Here is a 15,685-nt window from a genome sequence, read left to right as displayed (position 1 = left end):
GTGCTGAAAGACAGTTGGGCTATAGCTTGGTATTATACAGTTTAGGAAGATAGCAGGCATCAATCAATACATGTAAAATGTACATTAGTTTGGTCTGGGAAGACAGGACAACTCAAAATGGTGCTTTCAAGTCATAAGTAAGCTCAAGGATTTTCTGACTGGCAATTGGTTGAAAGAATGTATCTGAAAACCTAGACTCAGTGGAATAGAGTAGCTGAGTTAACATAAGGGGTTGTGGAGAACAAGGTTTTATTATGCAGATGGAGCTTCCGGGTAGCAGGCTTCAGAGAGAAGAGATTGTAAATGTTTCTTATCAAACTTAAAAATGTACCCAACTTTTAGTTAATTCTCTCCTGAGTTAAGGAAAAGAGCTGGAAAAGGAAGGGGATTCTCTACAGAATGTAGGTTTTCCCCACTAGAGACAGCTTTGCATGTCATAGAAATATATTTTGAGATATAATATTTCAATTTTTTTCAGGGTCTGCTATTTTCCATGTTTTGTCTTATTGCTACCAAGAGTCGGTTTTGTCAGTCTTCAGGTCTCTGTTTTAATGTTAATGCTGATCAGCTGTGCCTGAAATCCAAAGGGAGGAACATATAATGAGGCATGTCCAAATGCCCATTTCTATTATGGCCTGACCTAGTGTTTCAGGTTTACTTCAGAATGCCCTTGGTCAAGAGGAGGGGTCCATTCAGTTGGTTGGGTGTTTAGAATTTTATTTTTGGTTTATGATATGCTGTGTCGCTGAGGGTAGACTAGATAAGCCATGGTCATTACATAATAGTGTTCTATTCGTAAATACAGTCTATGTATGTGCCATGTTACTTTTCAACTCCCAGAGTTCTTTTATATAATTGTTTTATTTGATACAATACAACACTCTAAAGTAAGAGGGCATTAATAATTTTCCATATTTTATTGAGGGTTATAAGTGGTGTGTTTCAGAGAAGTGGAATGAGAGATCTGGCACTCCAAAGACATCTAATCTCTCTCTGCGATACTACTTTGCTTCCCTCTTACTTGTAATAATTATGATAATGCTGTCTAAGAGTTGTGTATCATAAAAATTATACACAAAATGCATATAGTTTAGCTTCAGATTGCACCACAGCATGTTTATAGTTTTCCTCATTTTTACCCTGTTAAAGGCATTTTAATGGATGAGCAGAGCAAAGGTTTATGCTGTAATTCCTAGAAGAAAATAAGATCATCATAGTGTTACTGAAAAGAGGTCCCCATCCAGAACTCAAGAGAGGGTTTTTGGACCTTATGCAAAAAAGAATTTGGGACAAGTCCAGAAAGTAAAGTGAAAGCAAGTTTATTAGAAAAGAAAAGGAAAAAAATGGCTACTGCATAGCAGAGGAGCCCAGAGGGCTGCTGGTTGGCTATTTTTGCTGTTGTTATTATTTCTATATTATATACTAAACAAGGGGTTGGATTATTTGTGAGTTTTCCAGGAAAGGGATGGGCAATTCCCAGAAATGAGAGTTCCTCCCACTTTTAGACCATATAGCGTAACTTTCTGACATTGCCATGGCATTTGTAAACTGTCATGACACTGGCGGGAGTGTTTCTTAGCATGCTAATGCATTTTAGCATACAATTAGCAGCATGGATGACCAGAGGTCACTTTTGTTGCCCCTCTTGGTTTTGGTGCGATTTGGTTGGCTTCTTTACCACAGCCTATTTTATCAGCAAGGTCTTTGTGAACTACATTTTGTGCCAACTTCCAATCTCATTCTATGACTAGGAATACCTAATCACTTGGAGATGGAGTCTAGTAGGTGTCAGCATTTTTTTACCCAGCCCCTATGCAAGATGGAGTCACTCTGGTTCAAATGCCTCTGACAATAGTATTAGAAGTGGGGAGGGGAGTAATAAAGGAGGAATGTTAAGACTTGTAAAATTGAAGATCTGATCTCACTTAACAACTATAGAGCATGCAAGTACATTATCCTAGACCAACCCTGATTTCTGATTATCTCAGGATGAGGGGTCATGTTACCATATCGCTGAGGTTTTCTTCCACTCTTGCAGAAACTAGGTTTATAACACTTGGTTATACTCATTCCTTAGAGGTGGTTTTTCAGTCTTAGTAGAAGTAAGAATAGTTTACATCACATTTTAAGATTTCCTTGAGCTCAGGGTTTTATGATTCTTTGGAGATTCAGAATTTTCAGTGTCAATGACATTCTCTAGTATTAAGCTGGATTTTTTCTAATTTACTGCACCCCAATAAATAGTGCCCTAGTGGTCTGAAAAATGAATGTGTGCACCCAACCCTGAATACTGTATTTAGTGCACTTGTCACCGTTCCTCTCTTTGAATATTTTCATCCAGAATTATCTCTTTTTAGAAGGAAAAAAAAATCTTTGTAAAAAAGCAGTATCAATTGAGTCCTGAATTCACCATGTACTAGCTATACAAAGTCAGGGCTCAGTTTCCTCATTATAAATTAGAGAGAAGTTGTACATATTCCCTAAGGTGCTAAATGAATTAATGTAAATAAAACTTGTAACAAAATACCTGAAACATATAATATGAATTTATAAAAACTAATATTGTGTATCTGTCTATCCATATAGTATGTTGTATATATATATAGATATATGTACATACTTTATAAGCACACACATATATAGTGCATATACACCATATATACACTACATATATATATACACACACACACTATATATACACTCAGACACACACACACACAATATTATATGGTTACACAGTATTAGTTTTGTCTATAAATCAGTGTATCCCTGATTTGAGATTGTGTATACTTACACATATTTTATTAATACTGTACAGATTTATATATACATACATAAATATGTATACATATATACATATAAATCTGTATATATACTTTATACTATATGTAATCTGATAGGTATTATATATATATTATCTCTTTATCTGCTAAAGTTCAATTCTGAATTAACTTTAAAATTGGTGCCCCTGTTCTATATTTTGTACTCATTTTTCCCTCACCTGGGATAATATTTGGAAAAAACACAATTACATTGCACCAACCTAATTTGATAGCTCCTTAATTGATTTTCTTCTTTAATTTATGATCTACACTGCAAGCACAGTGTGAAAATACCATCGCCATATTTCAGTATCTTTGATATCCATCCAAAAAGCCTACAATGATCTATTGAACTTGCTTAATATGACCCTCAGAGCCACCAGGATCTTGCCCAACTTAAATTTTAAACTCATATCCTGAAGCATCCCATATCTCCAATCATTTATACCATCTCCTGCAGTTATCTTTCAATATCTAGCTATTGGACATTTCTTAAATAGCTGTTTAGATATGCCACTGGTACCTTTACTTCCTGTCTATAAGAAAGACATTTTTACCCACTTTTCATATCATAAACTCTGAGTCATTCTTTTAAGTTTAGATAAAATATTTTCTTTCTAAAACTCCTAGGCAGACATTCTCTTCCAAGTTTTCACAGTGCTATCAATTTTGCCAGTGTAATGTATCTCTAGTTACATAACAATTAGTTGTTTTTGGGTGCACAGCTCTTGATGGTTGAACAGATGTCGTCTCTCTCAGTAAACAGTGTCAAGATCTACCCATTGTCAAAGATGCCAATCTCCCCTCTGTGCATCCATAGCACACTGAGTCTACTTGTATTATAACACTTAACACAATTCATTATTAATTTACTTTTCTGTCTCTGAATCCATCTCCCATTATGAGTGTCTCCAAGACACAGCATTTATTTATTTGTTTGTTTATACATTTATCAATAAGCTCAGGGTTTGACACAGAAGAGTTACACTCTTAATATTTGATATTTTTTATTTGTATCTACATAAAACAAACTAATATTTAGCACATCGCTGATCTGAGCTAGTTAGAGCATCCATTTCAGTTAGTTTAGCATAAAAAAGAAAAGGAAGGAGGAAATAATTTCTCCTAACCTATGCCCTATAGGAGGCCAAACAAGTTACTTAGGAATTTTTAATTTATTTCCACACTCACTGTGTTACATTTTTAGCATATTTGTCAATTGTGCATGAACATCTGTCTATATACTTCCAAATAACTATATGACATATTCAGTTTGACTGGCAAGGTTACTGTTTTATGCCCTTGTCATTTTCACCTTATCGACATCTGCCATGCATTTTGAGTGGTAAGGAGATGGAGTCAGTAATTTATACCTCTGCCTTTATTTTTAAGTTTAGACCTTTCAAATTCTTGAACTGTGCCTGACTTATTATCTGTGTCATTCCACATGTTACACATGTTCCAAGCACTTACTTCATTTTTTGTTGCTGTCTCAGATACTTACTAATATTGTCATTCAGAGACAGTGAATTATAGTACTAAAGTTCTCCTTGTATTATTTCAATTTGTACCATATATAGAACTGAAAGTGTAATAGACTACACTAGCCACTCTCCACTAGCTAATGGAGAAGGAAGAGAGTGGTCTTTAGGGACAGAAATAGTGACCGCAGAACACTAGCCTGAAATTAGTGAATCTCATTTTCATTTTCAATCCCTAAATACATTATGAAGGCAGCCCCAAATATTGTCCATCTGTTTTCATATGAGGTTAGAATAATGAAGAATATATTTTAATTTATACAAAAACATATTTCATATTTGTCAAAGTAAGGAAACAGTAACTGTTTTTCAAAAATTGTATAAGCTCCTTTTTTCTGCTTTTCTTCTTCTATTAATTAAATCCTTCTTTCTTCCATTCTTTTTTTCTCTTTACTTTTACTTCGTTCTAGTTTATTCCAATCTTTTAATTTTATTCCTTTCTTTCTTGTATCATTTTATTGATATATTAGAGTAGTATATATTTTACAGTACATATGATATATTGATACATGTATGTAATGCATAATAATCAAATCTGGATAATTGGAATATCCCTCACATGAAAACATGTATCTTTTCTTTGTGTTGAGAACATTACAAGTCATCTCTTCCAGCTATTTTGAAATATACAATAAATTATTTTTTACTATAATTTCCCTTCTCTACTATCAAATACTAGAAATTGTTCATCTACCTGTATTTTTTGTATATACCAACCAACCTTTCTTCATTTGCCCTCCCTCCTTCTTTTTCCATTTCTATATCAAATATTTAATAGTTTTTGTGTGAAAAATACCATACTGTGACTTGTAGAAAATATGGATTTAAATAAAATTAACCAACTAATATGGTTTGGCTGTGTCCCCACCCAAATCTCATCTTGAATTGTTGTTCTCATAATCCCCACATGCCATGGGAGGGACCCTTGTAGGAGGGAATTAGGTTATGGGAGCTGTTCCCTTGTATTGTTCTTGTCATAGTGAGTTCTCATCATATCTGATGGTTTTGTAAGGGGCTTTTCGCCATTTTGCTCAGCATTTCACCTTTCTTTCACCGTGTGAAGAAGGATGTGTTTGCTTCCCCTTCAGCCACAATTATAAGTTTCCTGAGTCCTCTGTAGCCATGCTGAACTGTGAGTCAATTAAATCTCTTTTCTTTGAAAATTGCTTGGTCTCAGGTGTATCTTTATTTCCAGTGTGAGAAGAAAGTAATATACCAAAGAACCAAAAAATGCTGTTTTTTAAAAATAGCTATGTAGTACACAGGCATATGAGAGTAGTAAGTGGTTTCCTTATGAATAAGAAAAATGTAGAACACAAAAATACATTTATGGTGATAACCATAACAAATAATGATTAACAGAGCCCTACCAGCTAAGAAAGATTTATTAGAACCATAAAAATAGAGACAACTGAGGGTGCCACAGCCTTAGGAAAAAGAAAATTTAAATTTATTCAAGGATAATGTAAAACGTTTTAGTAAAGACGTAACAGTTGAGCTTGGTATTCATGGATGTATTATTTAGTACTAATAGAGAATGTGTGGGTAAAAACCTGGTTCCCAACCAGATGGTACATGATTACCACTTGGAAATTTTAAAGTAAACATTCATATACTTCCGAATCAGAATCTTACTGTGGTTCATTAATGAAGAGCTTTGAGAGAGGCCAAGGATTTTTCATTTTTACAAATGATCTCAATTAAGTGGATAGTCCACAAGTTAGTGGTGGGCTCCATCCCCGGATTTTAACAACTTGATACAAGGCTCAACAAGATCTGGAATCTGGAATCATAAGTAAGTGGAACTGAAGGCACATAGGTGTATATAAAGAAGAAATGGTTGATAAATGTGGAAGGTAAATGGTTGCTGGAGAATGAGCCTATTGTACACAAGGCTAATACTTTTAGTATTTAACACATTTTTTTTTTTTTTTTTTTTTTTTTTAGAGCCAAATTGCTATTCTGGGCTTTCAGGATCCAGCAATGATCAAAGTAAATATTTGTTCTTCTCATGCTTACATCCTAGTTAGGACAGAGAAACAAGAAGCAAATACAAAAGAAAAAAAAAGCAAGATGATCTCAGACACTGTGTGCCATTGTTATAGGACCAATAGGTTCCTATGCCCACTGTCTTGTAACATACCAATACACTGAGACAGCAGGGTTTGAAGCAGAGAAAGTGTTTAGTGATATCAGAGTAGCCAAGTAAGGATATGGGAGAGACTTCCAAATGCATCTCTCTGAGAAGTTCTGGGCTGTGGGCTTTCAGTGGGTCATAGAATGTAAAGGACTAGAAAATTAAGAGTTATTGACTGGTCAGGGTTAGGGGGATAAGATCATTAGGATGTGAAAACTATATTCTTTAGTGAGCCCTTCAGAACAACTGCCATCAGTAGTTTCACTGGTATGTATGACCTGCAATAAATTAAATGGAAAACTTAAACATTTCAAAATGTTTAAGTTGTTATCTACAGAGCAGCTAAAGGGCAACAGGGTCTGTGTCATTCAGGGGCAAAACAACTATAAGCAAGCAGGTTAGAGAGCAAGCTGACCTAATGATTTTTACTGAATTCCCTGCAAGCTTGGTTTATTTTCATTTCTCCCTCATCTCTTCTTCCCTGTTAATTACATAAAATTTATAGAGATGGTTTCACTATAGAGGAAGGTTGATTGAGGGTGGGGGTAATGGGAATATAATGTTTAGATGGGACTTAACAAGAAAAGTGGGCCATTATAAAAAAGATGGGGAAAGAACATTCCAGGGAGAGGAATGGCACAGGCAAAGGCCTTTAAGTCCAAATTTACTTGATATGTTTGCAGAACAGCAATTATTAAATCATTTGGTAATGGATCAGTATGTAGTGTTTTCATGTGGGAGAGGGGCTGATGTTATTGTATCTCGCAATATTACTTTCAGGGGAATATAGAAAATGTGGAATATAGAGAGGCAATTAGAAAAGTCTAGCTGAAATTTATTTGTAGTAGCCAATCTAAGAGGTAATAAAATCCTTCCCTAAACTAATCCCAGAATGGCCAAGAGATGACCAACCATGTTGAAAGAGGTTTTGGAGATGGAACTATCAGATTGGGTAGCTGCTTAATTCTGAGCTACCAAGGTAAAGAGAAAAGCCAAAACTGAATTCAAAAGTTTAAGTCTGTATGATGCTACTTGACAGCATTGTCATGTACAAAAATAAGGATATTTGTTTGGAAGAGAGGGCATCTAAACATTTTGGTCTGATTATGTTAACTTTAATCCTTTTTAAGAATGAGAACGATGCTTTCTATGACTTATATGGGGGAATTTTAAGTTTGCTTTAGTTAAGAGAAGTGCTTGGGATATGCATTACTTGACAAGCATTATTCAATTTGCTAGGCATTTTTTTTTTAATTTGACCTAAATAGGGTACTGGATTGGAAGGATTGAAGCCCTACATTCTGAATTTGGTTCTAGCCCTAATTGTGTAATCTTGAGTCAGTCATTTGTTCAGGTATTCAATTTCCTCATTTAAAAGGAGGAATTGAACAAGCAGTTTTGGGTTCTTCCAGCTCTAACAATTTATGATTTTGCTACTCTTTTGCTATTTTGTTTAACTGATGGAAAAAAATTTGAAATGTTCTTTACTTAAGTATAAATTAATTGTATATTCTAGAATGTATTTATCCTTTATCTTTAGTGATTAAACACTCTCATTAGTGTCCAAATACACAACACTAAAAATTAGAATTAATGACTAGGAGAGAGGTTCAGGTGATTATTCATAGCCATTTTGTATATTTTAAAAATATAGTATAACCCCTCATCATGGGTAATCAGCAGCAAAGTTGAGATGTACAATCAAGATCAATCTTTTACCTAAACCCTTCCCAGGCTCTCCACATCATTCTTCATATATTTAAGCCAATTCTAATTTCCTCTGGTTATAGTTTTCTTGCACATATTATTATTTTGAAATGACACTATTTTAAATATTGATACACTCATGAAAAATTTTGGAACAAACTGTCAAATCATGGCTAGGATCAATAAAGGATATCAAAAACACTTTTACTTGCTTCTAAATTGTAAGACTTCAGTTAGCAAAAAGTAGATTATGCTGACACAAAGAATAACTTTTGTAAATTAAAGTTGATGCTACTTCTAAACTCTGCCAAATACCTTGGGCAAGCTATTTCTGTGACAGCAGTACACTCTCATTAAAGGTAAAACAAAGATAATTGTACCTGTCCCCTACCAACTGCACAGTAAAATTAAGAGGATTAGTGAGTGATTCAGTCTAGTGCTTTGTGAATCTACAAGGCATGAGTAAATAAAAGTTCCATCATTTTATTGGGGCCTGTGGCATATATCTTATCTTCTCTTACCTTTGCATCCTCATCTGCAAAATGGGAAGACTAATAGCCCTCTAGCTTACCCAATTAATCTCAATGTGAATTAATTAGTAAATGATGACTTTATAGAGCCTGATGTAGGGAAAATTATATTATTGACTGATTCATAAGATGTTTCAGTTTTGTACATAAATGCTTAATTCATTTTGTAAAGTAGATGTGCTTTGACAACTGTGACTATACTGCTTTTGAACTCAGCAACCAAATCTCTATTTATTGAATAAATCAATTTTTTTCTTTTTTTTCTTTTTATTTTTGAGCAATAGTGTCTCGCTCTGTCACCCAGGCTAGAGTGCAGGGGCACAATCATAGCTCACAGCAGCCTGGAACTCTTGGATTCAAGCAATCCTTCCACCTCAGTCTCCTGCATAGTTAGGACTATACGCATGTGCCACCTTGTCTGCCTAATTAAAAATAAAATTTTTGTAGAGATGCATTATTGTTGTGCTGCTCAAACTCCTGGCCTCCATCGATCCTCCCACTTTGGCCTCTCAAAGTGCTTGGATTACATGTGTGTGCCACTGCACCTGGCCCAAATCAAATTCTTAACAAAATTTCTGAAAATATCTCTTGGTTTATTCTATATGAAAAAATATTATTTTTAATTTACCTTTCAACAAAGAAAAGTGCAAGTTAAACATGATTTCTCAGAAATTTATCTTATTAGTATAATTTTTCTTGCTTCTTTCCCCAATTCAGAAGTTTCATAACTAAATTATATATTCTAAAACATACATTCATGTTTATAGCTATGAATATGAACCAGAGTAACAACAATAAAAATAATAAATACATAGACATTGTATGTATTTATTATAAATTGCTATTACATAAATACTATAATGTAATCGCAATTGTGAAACTTACCTATCAAACAAGAGTACAGAACAAATCATCAGTCATGTACCAATTACCTAGATATAGTAGATGTTTATATTTTGCCATGGTAAGGGAATGATTTTTTCTATTTTCTTTCTCTAATATGTCAGCTTTAAATGAAATTTTCATTCATACATTAAAATGACAAAAGTAAAATTTATCTTATTTTTTCCAGATTTTATATTAAGATAACCAGATGTATGCATCTTTGAAAAGCTAATTTCTAAGTAATCCTATCATTTAGTACTTAGAATCCCTTGCTTTCTTTTCCTAAGATTATAAACCTACAGGAATGTGAATTTACATGAAAATCACTGATATCCTCTCCAGCAAAAGAAAAAAAAAAGTTTTTACAATTGGATTAATTTGAATATCATTGCTTTTTTTTGCCTATAAATGAAACAGTCCACATTTATTTTCTTTCTTTCAAAATGTTATTGAATCTATACAAATCAGTTAAATTTCAAGAGTGAATATGATGTTCTGAAACTTGTTCTGGCCTAAGCATGAAACTAGTGGGGGTTGGTTGGTTTGTTTTGGTTTTGGTTTTTTAGGGCTAGATTTACCTAGGATGAAATTTGATTCTGCAGGTGTCCTGCTGTGTTTCTACAGTAACAATTAAACAATTCCACATCGACCTAATTACATTACATTGGCTACACAGACAGAAGTGGAGTTCTTTTGTTTTTGATTTTTGCTTTTCAGAGTCAAACTGGTTCAGTAATGAGACAAACTCACTAGGCAGGGAGGCCGTAATGCTGAATATGTTCTTCAGCTATTTTTAAGACAGTTTTTAGCTGATGCTAAAAGTATGCTTACCTGGAGTAAAGAACCACAGCCCCAGTTTTCTCTTTGCTCTGTATTCCTCAGTGCTCATCAAGAGGACTCTTCTTGGATTCAGTTAGACCCATTCAAAACCAGGTAAGGAATAGTACCTAAGATACCAAAACATACCTTAGTGTACTTACTTTAAAATTTTATGTTTTTCTATAGGAGCAACTAATACATAGTAGTATATCAAAAAAGGACAAATCTATTTGTTGCCTATATCAGAGATATACACCTTCTTAATACTCAACACATAATTATTAGGTATTTTATTCAATGTTCAGTCTGCTTTTTGGTTCCAAGGACCAGCAAGTCTATTGAACCATTGATACTTTCATGTAGGTGAAGAATTTCTTCTGAGGTCAGGATACTAACAGATCTGGATGTAAGAACCAGAAGACAACTTAAAGTGCGTGCATGTGGAGGTGTGCTTGTGAGTGTGTGAATGCCTACATATGCATACACGGTTCGGGGTTATAAAATCTGTGAAATTGTTGAACAATGAAGACTTGAAAGCAAAGAAATGAGGATTTTCCCATGAGCCTCCACCCCAAAGTATTTAAATAACATGATGTATATGTATCTTTCAGTTTACATATTTTCTGTGAGTCTCAGTTCAAAATGTCTAAGAAATAATCTAATTAGATTAGCCCAGAACAGCTTGCCATTCCTGATTTAATCAGTTCTAGGTTGAGTAATAGCAATAGCAAAAGCTTTGCAGACACTTAATAAAGATATTTTGTATGTTACAGAACAAAAACATTGAATTTGGGGTGGGAGGGTGGCTATTACAGTGTGAGAAAGAAGATTTGAAATGTTTACTTAATAGCAGCTTGCCATATGAGGGGATTTTCTTCAATTCCCAAATAAAAGTTTGACCACTTGCCAGTTTATTTTAAAAGTTCAGGTAAGAGCTGCAGAGACCCAGCAAAGTATTAAATATCCAAAGTGAAATGGTCTTCAGAATGTCAGGTTCAGTTATTTTGACATTGTCAATCAACACAAAATTAGATCAACTGTGCATAACTTCATCAAAAGCACAGCAACTGAAAATAAATTCTACTTGGTTCATTTTAGCATGAAGATATTTAGATATAGCAGCAATATTCTATTGTGTTACTAATGTGAACTTCAACAGATCAATACTGTATTTTTAGTGTTAAGTACAGACTGTTTTCAAAATAGCATTGCTCTTCTTTGTTATTTCCAGAGCATATTTGCATTAAAAGCATATACATCAGAATCAGAATTCACCTTCTCTTAAAGCAATACTCCAATTCATCTCTTTTGTGTTTGCCTCTGGATGCCTGTTGCACCTAATATTTATTCCATCTGAAATAAGAATTGTCCTGTAATGTTTCTCAACACCTGCAGCATTTCTAATGCATGTTTGAAACTAGTTTCTCCTGGAATTTTTATTCTGTGTATCTAATGCCATCTTCTATCTCCTTCTGAAGCAGGAACGGCTGCAAACAAAACTCTTGAGCACCAAACTAAGAAGAAAGTTGTGATTTATTCGGCTGGGAGCTGCAGCAGCATAGATGCATATCTATTACAGAGTTGGGGGATCTACCAGGTGAATCAGACCAAAGGAGCAGCTGTCACCCAGAAAGTCACCGTCACCGCGGCAGAGGGAAAGCAAAGCACAGGCAATCACGCATTGGCTCTCAAAGTCTGTCTGGAGCTGGCATCCACTTCCTTCACTCACACTGTCTTAACTATACAGCAAGTCACATGCCCACATGTAACTTCTAGAGTTCAGAAAATATAATACTATTGTATATCTTGGAGGAAAACAAGAAATATTTCAGGGACAGCACTAATAACTATCATGTTATTCATGTGATAGGAAAATAAAACATGTAGGTGTAAGAATGAACAAATATTTCGTTGGAAATAATATAGCAACATTGATTTATACATTATTCTTATATTTTCAAAGTGAGGGCCTGTGGGCTATATTACCAACTCAACTTTCATTTTTAACATTTACAAGCATAACACTAGAAAGTATTCAGAAATTTTTGAGAAATACAGATAATCAGATAATCAGTTTAAACAAACTTAAGAAAGAAGCTGTTACTTTATGTGCAAAAACTATAAACATAGGCACCTAATACATGTACTCTTGTTTGATCCAGGTTCCATTATTACAAATATTTATCTTTATTATAAAGGGCTGAGAAAATATTGAGAGGGTACGAAGACTTAGTTGGAGAAGCTCAGCTAAAGGGCTTTATTAAATGAGTAAAATTATATCCCCGAGTGTCCTTTTTTCATTAAGTGAATTATGGTATATGCATTCTGAAAGACCCTTAATGACTAAAAATATTTCACTGTGATGCCTGTAAGACCTTATCAAAAATATTTTGATTGTGGCTTTTGGATTCACTGTTACATGTGGTTTGGAGGGGAAGAGTGGGTAGTTGATTATTCCTTTACTTAGGTTTGGCTTTGATTAATGTTAAGCCTATTTGACTTTCCTGAGAACATAACTGCAAGATGTGTGAGGAGGTAGAACAGGAGACACTAGGCTTAGGAAAAGGTCAGGCAGCCTGAGGCTGAGCTTCTGCTGTGGCAGGTGACAAAATGGAAATGAAGACTTTGCTGCTTAGCACACCCTTTTTGCTTAGCCTGGTAAAGCCAGAGAAGCAGAGTTCTCTAAGAAGGATATAAAATGTAGTGCCTCCAACTACTGGAAAGGAGAGCTTTGTTTCTTAACTTAGCACACCCAAAAGGAATCTCAGACGGATCTGTCACTAGGCATAGGGTTTGGCCACCTCGTGCAGTGATAGCTGCTCACTTCTTACCGAGAACAATGCAAAGTTGCAGTCAGGTTGTATCAGAGAGGCCCACAACAGGTCATTTTGGGAACCCAGACTCTCCTGCCAAGGTAGAGCTGGCAAGCTGCCTGACTTAAACAGATAAGGGCAGTTAATACAGGTGGATGATATGACCTTAATATCACACCAACCTGAATCCTGCCTGGAAAGGCAGTGAAGGCAGGGTCAGAGTTTAGTTCCTATCTGCCTGTGTTGCAAGTTGCTGAGCTAGGGAGAAAGCTTCAATGAATGCTTTGTGCTTTTCCACAAAGTCAACTTGGAGAAAGAGAAGCCCCAAAGGAACTTCATTAGAATGGGGTATTACACTTTAATAGTCATCATCTTCAATCCTCATCCACCTACACTTAACTAATATCCTTTTCATCACTTAAGGGCCTTGCAGCTCCCACATTCTCCAAAATGCCTTCCCTAAACCTCCAAATTAGAATGACCCTTCTGCTTTGGAGAACACAAGCCTACAGGGTAATTATCATTGTTTATAAGGACACACAGCCTGGTGTCCAGCTGTTCCTTCCAACTGACAGAAGAGAAGAAAGTATCGTAGACCCTCATCACAGGCAGATTTGACATGTGAGGTTTCATATCATTGTTCGTGACTCTGGAGGTTCATGTCATGTCATAATTTGTATTTTCATTTAACCACAAATTGTAACCACAGGTGTGTGAAGGGAGCCCATGAGATGATCAGTGACTGAGTCTATTCAACTACCCAATGTAGAAATCTTAATGAGAGTGGGGTGTGGAATCGCTTCAGCACTTTGAAAGGCCAAGGCGGGTGGATTATTTGAGCCCAAAGGGTCAAGACCAGCTTGGGCAACATGGTTACACCCCATCTCTACAAGAAAAAGTACAAAAAATTAGCTGGGTATGGTGACACACATCCGCAATCCCAGCTACTCAGGAGTCTGGGATGGGAGGATCATTTGAGCCCAGGAAGTCAAAACTGCAGTGAGCCATGATCATGCCACTGCACTCCAGCCTGGGTAACAGGAGGGAAACTGTTCAAAAAAAAAAAAAAAAAATACAAAAAATTAGCCAGGCGTGGTGGCATGCGCTTATATTCCCAGTTACTCAGAGGGCTAAGGCAAAGAATTCCTTGAACCCTGGAGGTGAAGGTTGAAGTGAGCTGAGATCCTGTCATTGCACTCCAGCCTGGGTAACAGAGCAAGACTCTGTCTCAAAACAAATTATATTAATATTTTGTTATTATATTGTGTATTCTATATTATCTTTAACATATACTACATACTATGTAGTTTCAACATAATAATATCATTAGAAATGATATTATCATTTAATTATGTAAATAAATGGTCTAATTATCACTAAAATAGCAAGAAGCAAGAGTACAGTGCCAGAACTCACATTCTGAAACCAGATACCCAGGTTCAAGGATGGGCCTTAGAAGTACTTGCTGTGTGATTTGTTCAGGTATCACATCACATAGTTATAGAGATAAGAACATCATCCAGGGCTGCTGTGAAGAAGCAATGAGATCACATGTTTCAGGCCATCAAGTTACAATCACGTTCTGGTGGCTGGTGTCTGCTCCTGGACTAGAACTTCAGGCAGGATGAAGGCCAAGCAACTAGACCAGGAACACTGGACCAGTGAGGAAACTGCAGGTAATTTCAACTCAAGCACTGCAGTCCTCCTGAGCTGTCAGGGAGAACTCAGATGTGCTGAGTGTTTCTGAAGGAAACAAAGTGTTCTTTCTATAGACTAAAATTTGATAAGAATGAACTACAAGATTCAGGGAGGCTTTGCAAAGAAACAAGTAGCACAGAAAGTGCTTCAGAAAAATCTTACTGGCAACAATAAGATTGGGTGACTCTAGAAGAAATTTCTTTGCCTTTCTTGGCACTAAATACTAAATACGGAAGGATCAAATGAGCATAACAGACACATGAAAGTACAGTTGACCCTTGAACAACATGGGGGTTGTTGTCATACAACTTTTGACTCAAAAATGTAACTACTAGTAGCCTACTGTTGACTGGAAGCCTGATGACATAAACAGTCAATTGACAAGTACTTGTATGTTATATGCGTTGTATACTGTATTCCTACAACAAAGTTAGCTAGAGAAGAGAAAATGTTATTAAGAAAATCATAAGGAAAATACGTTTACAGTACTATGCTGTATTTATCAATAATACAAGTTTGTTGTGGTCTGTTTACAAGATGAATCATCTGTCGAAAGGGTGATGACTGCAGTGCAGACCTCAGTCTATGGTACAGATCAAGCAATTCAACTTTTTCTTGTAATGACATGACTTCCCTCTGCTTTTTGGGAGCACATCCAGCATCACTAGGGATACTTCATATGCATTCCATTGGGTTATGAAGGGTTTACGGTATTGCATTAAACACGATGAAA

At 35.5% G+C, this 15,685-nt stretch overlaps 1 long non-coding RNA gene across 4 annotated transcripts in view; it reads right to left on the bottom strand.

Annotated features, from left to right (window-relative positions):
- Window positions 1-15,685, bottom strand: part of LOC103788537 (uncharacterized) — a 586,955-nt gene that overhangs the window by 568,711 nt on the left and 2,559 nt on the right. For all 4 annotated transcript variants that reach the window (XR_013528278.1, XR_013528276.1, XR_013528275.1 and 1 more), the window contains exon 2: window positions 10,454-10,569. This is a non-coding gene — a long non-coding RNA (uncharacterized LOC103788537). The remainder of the gene's footprint in view (window positions 1-10,453; window positions 10,570-15,685) is intronic.

Source organism: Callithrix jacchus, chromosome 16 (genome assembly GCF_049354715.1).
Source record: "Callithrix jacchus isolate 240 chromosome 16, calJac240_pri, whole genome shotgun sequence".
Classification (NCBI taxonomy): Eukaryota; Metazoa; Chordata; class Mammalia; order Primates; family Cebidae; genus Callithrix; species Callithrix jacchus.
The sequence above is the reverse complement of the archived record's forward strand: the minus strand, read 5'-3'. Positions and strand labels throughout refer to the sequence as shown.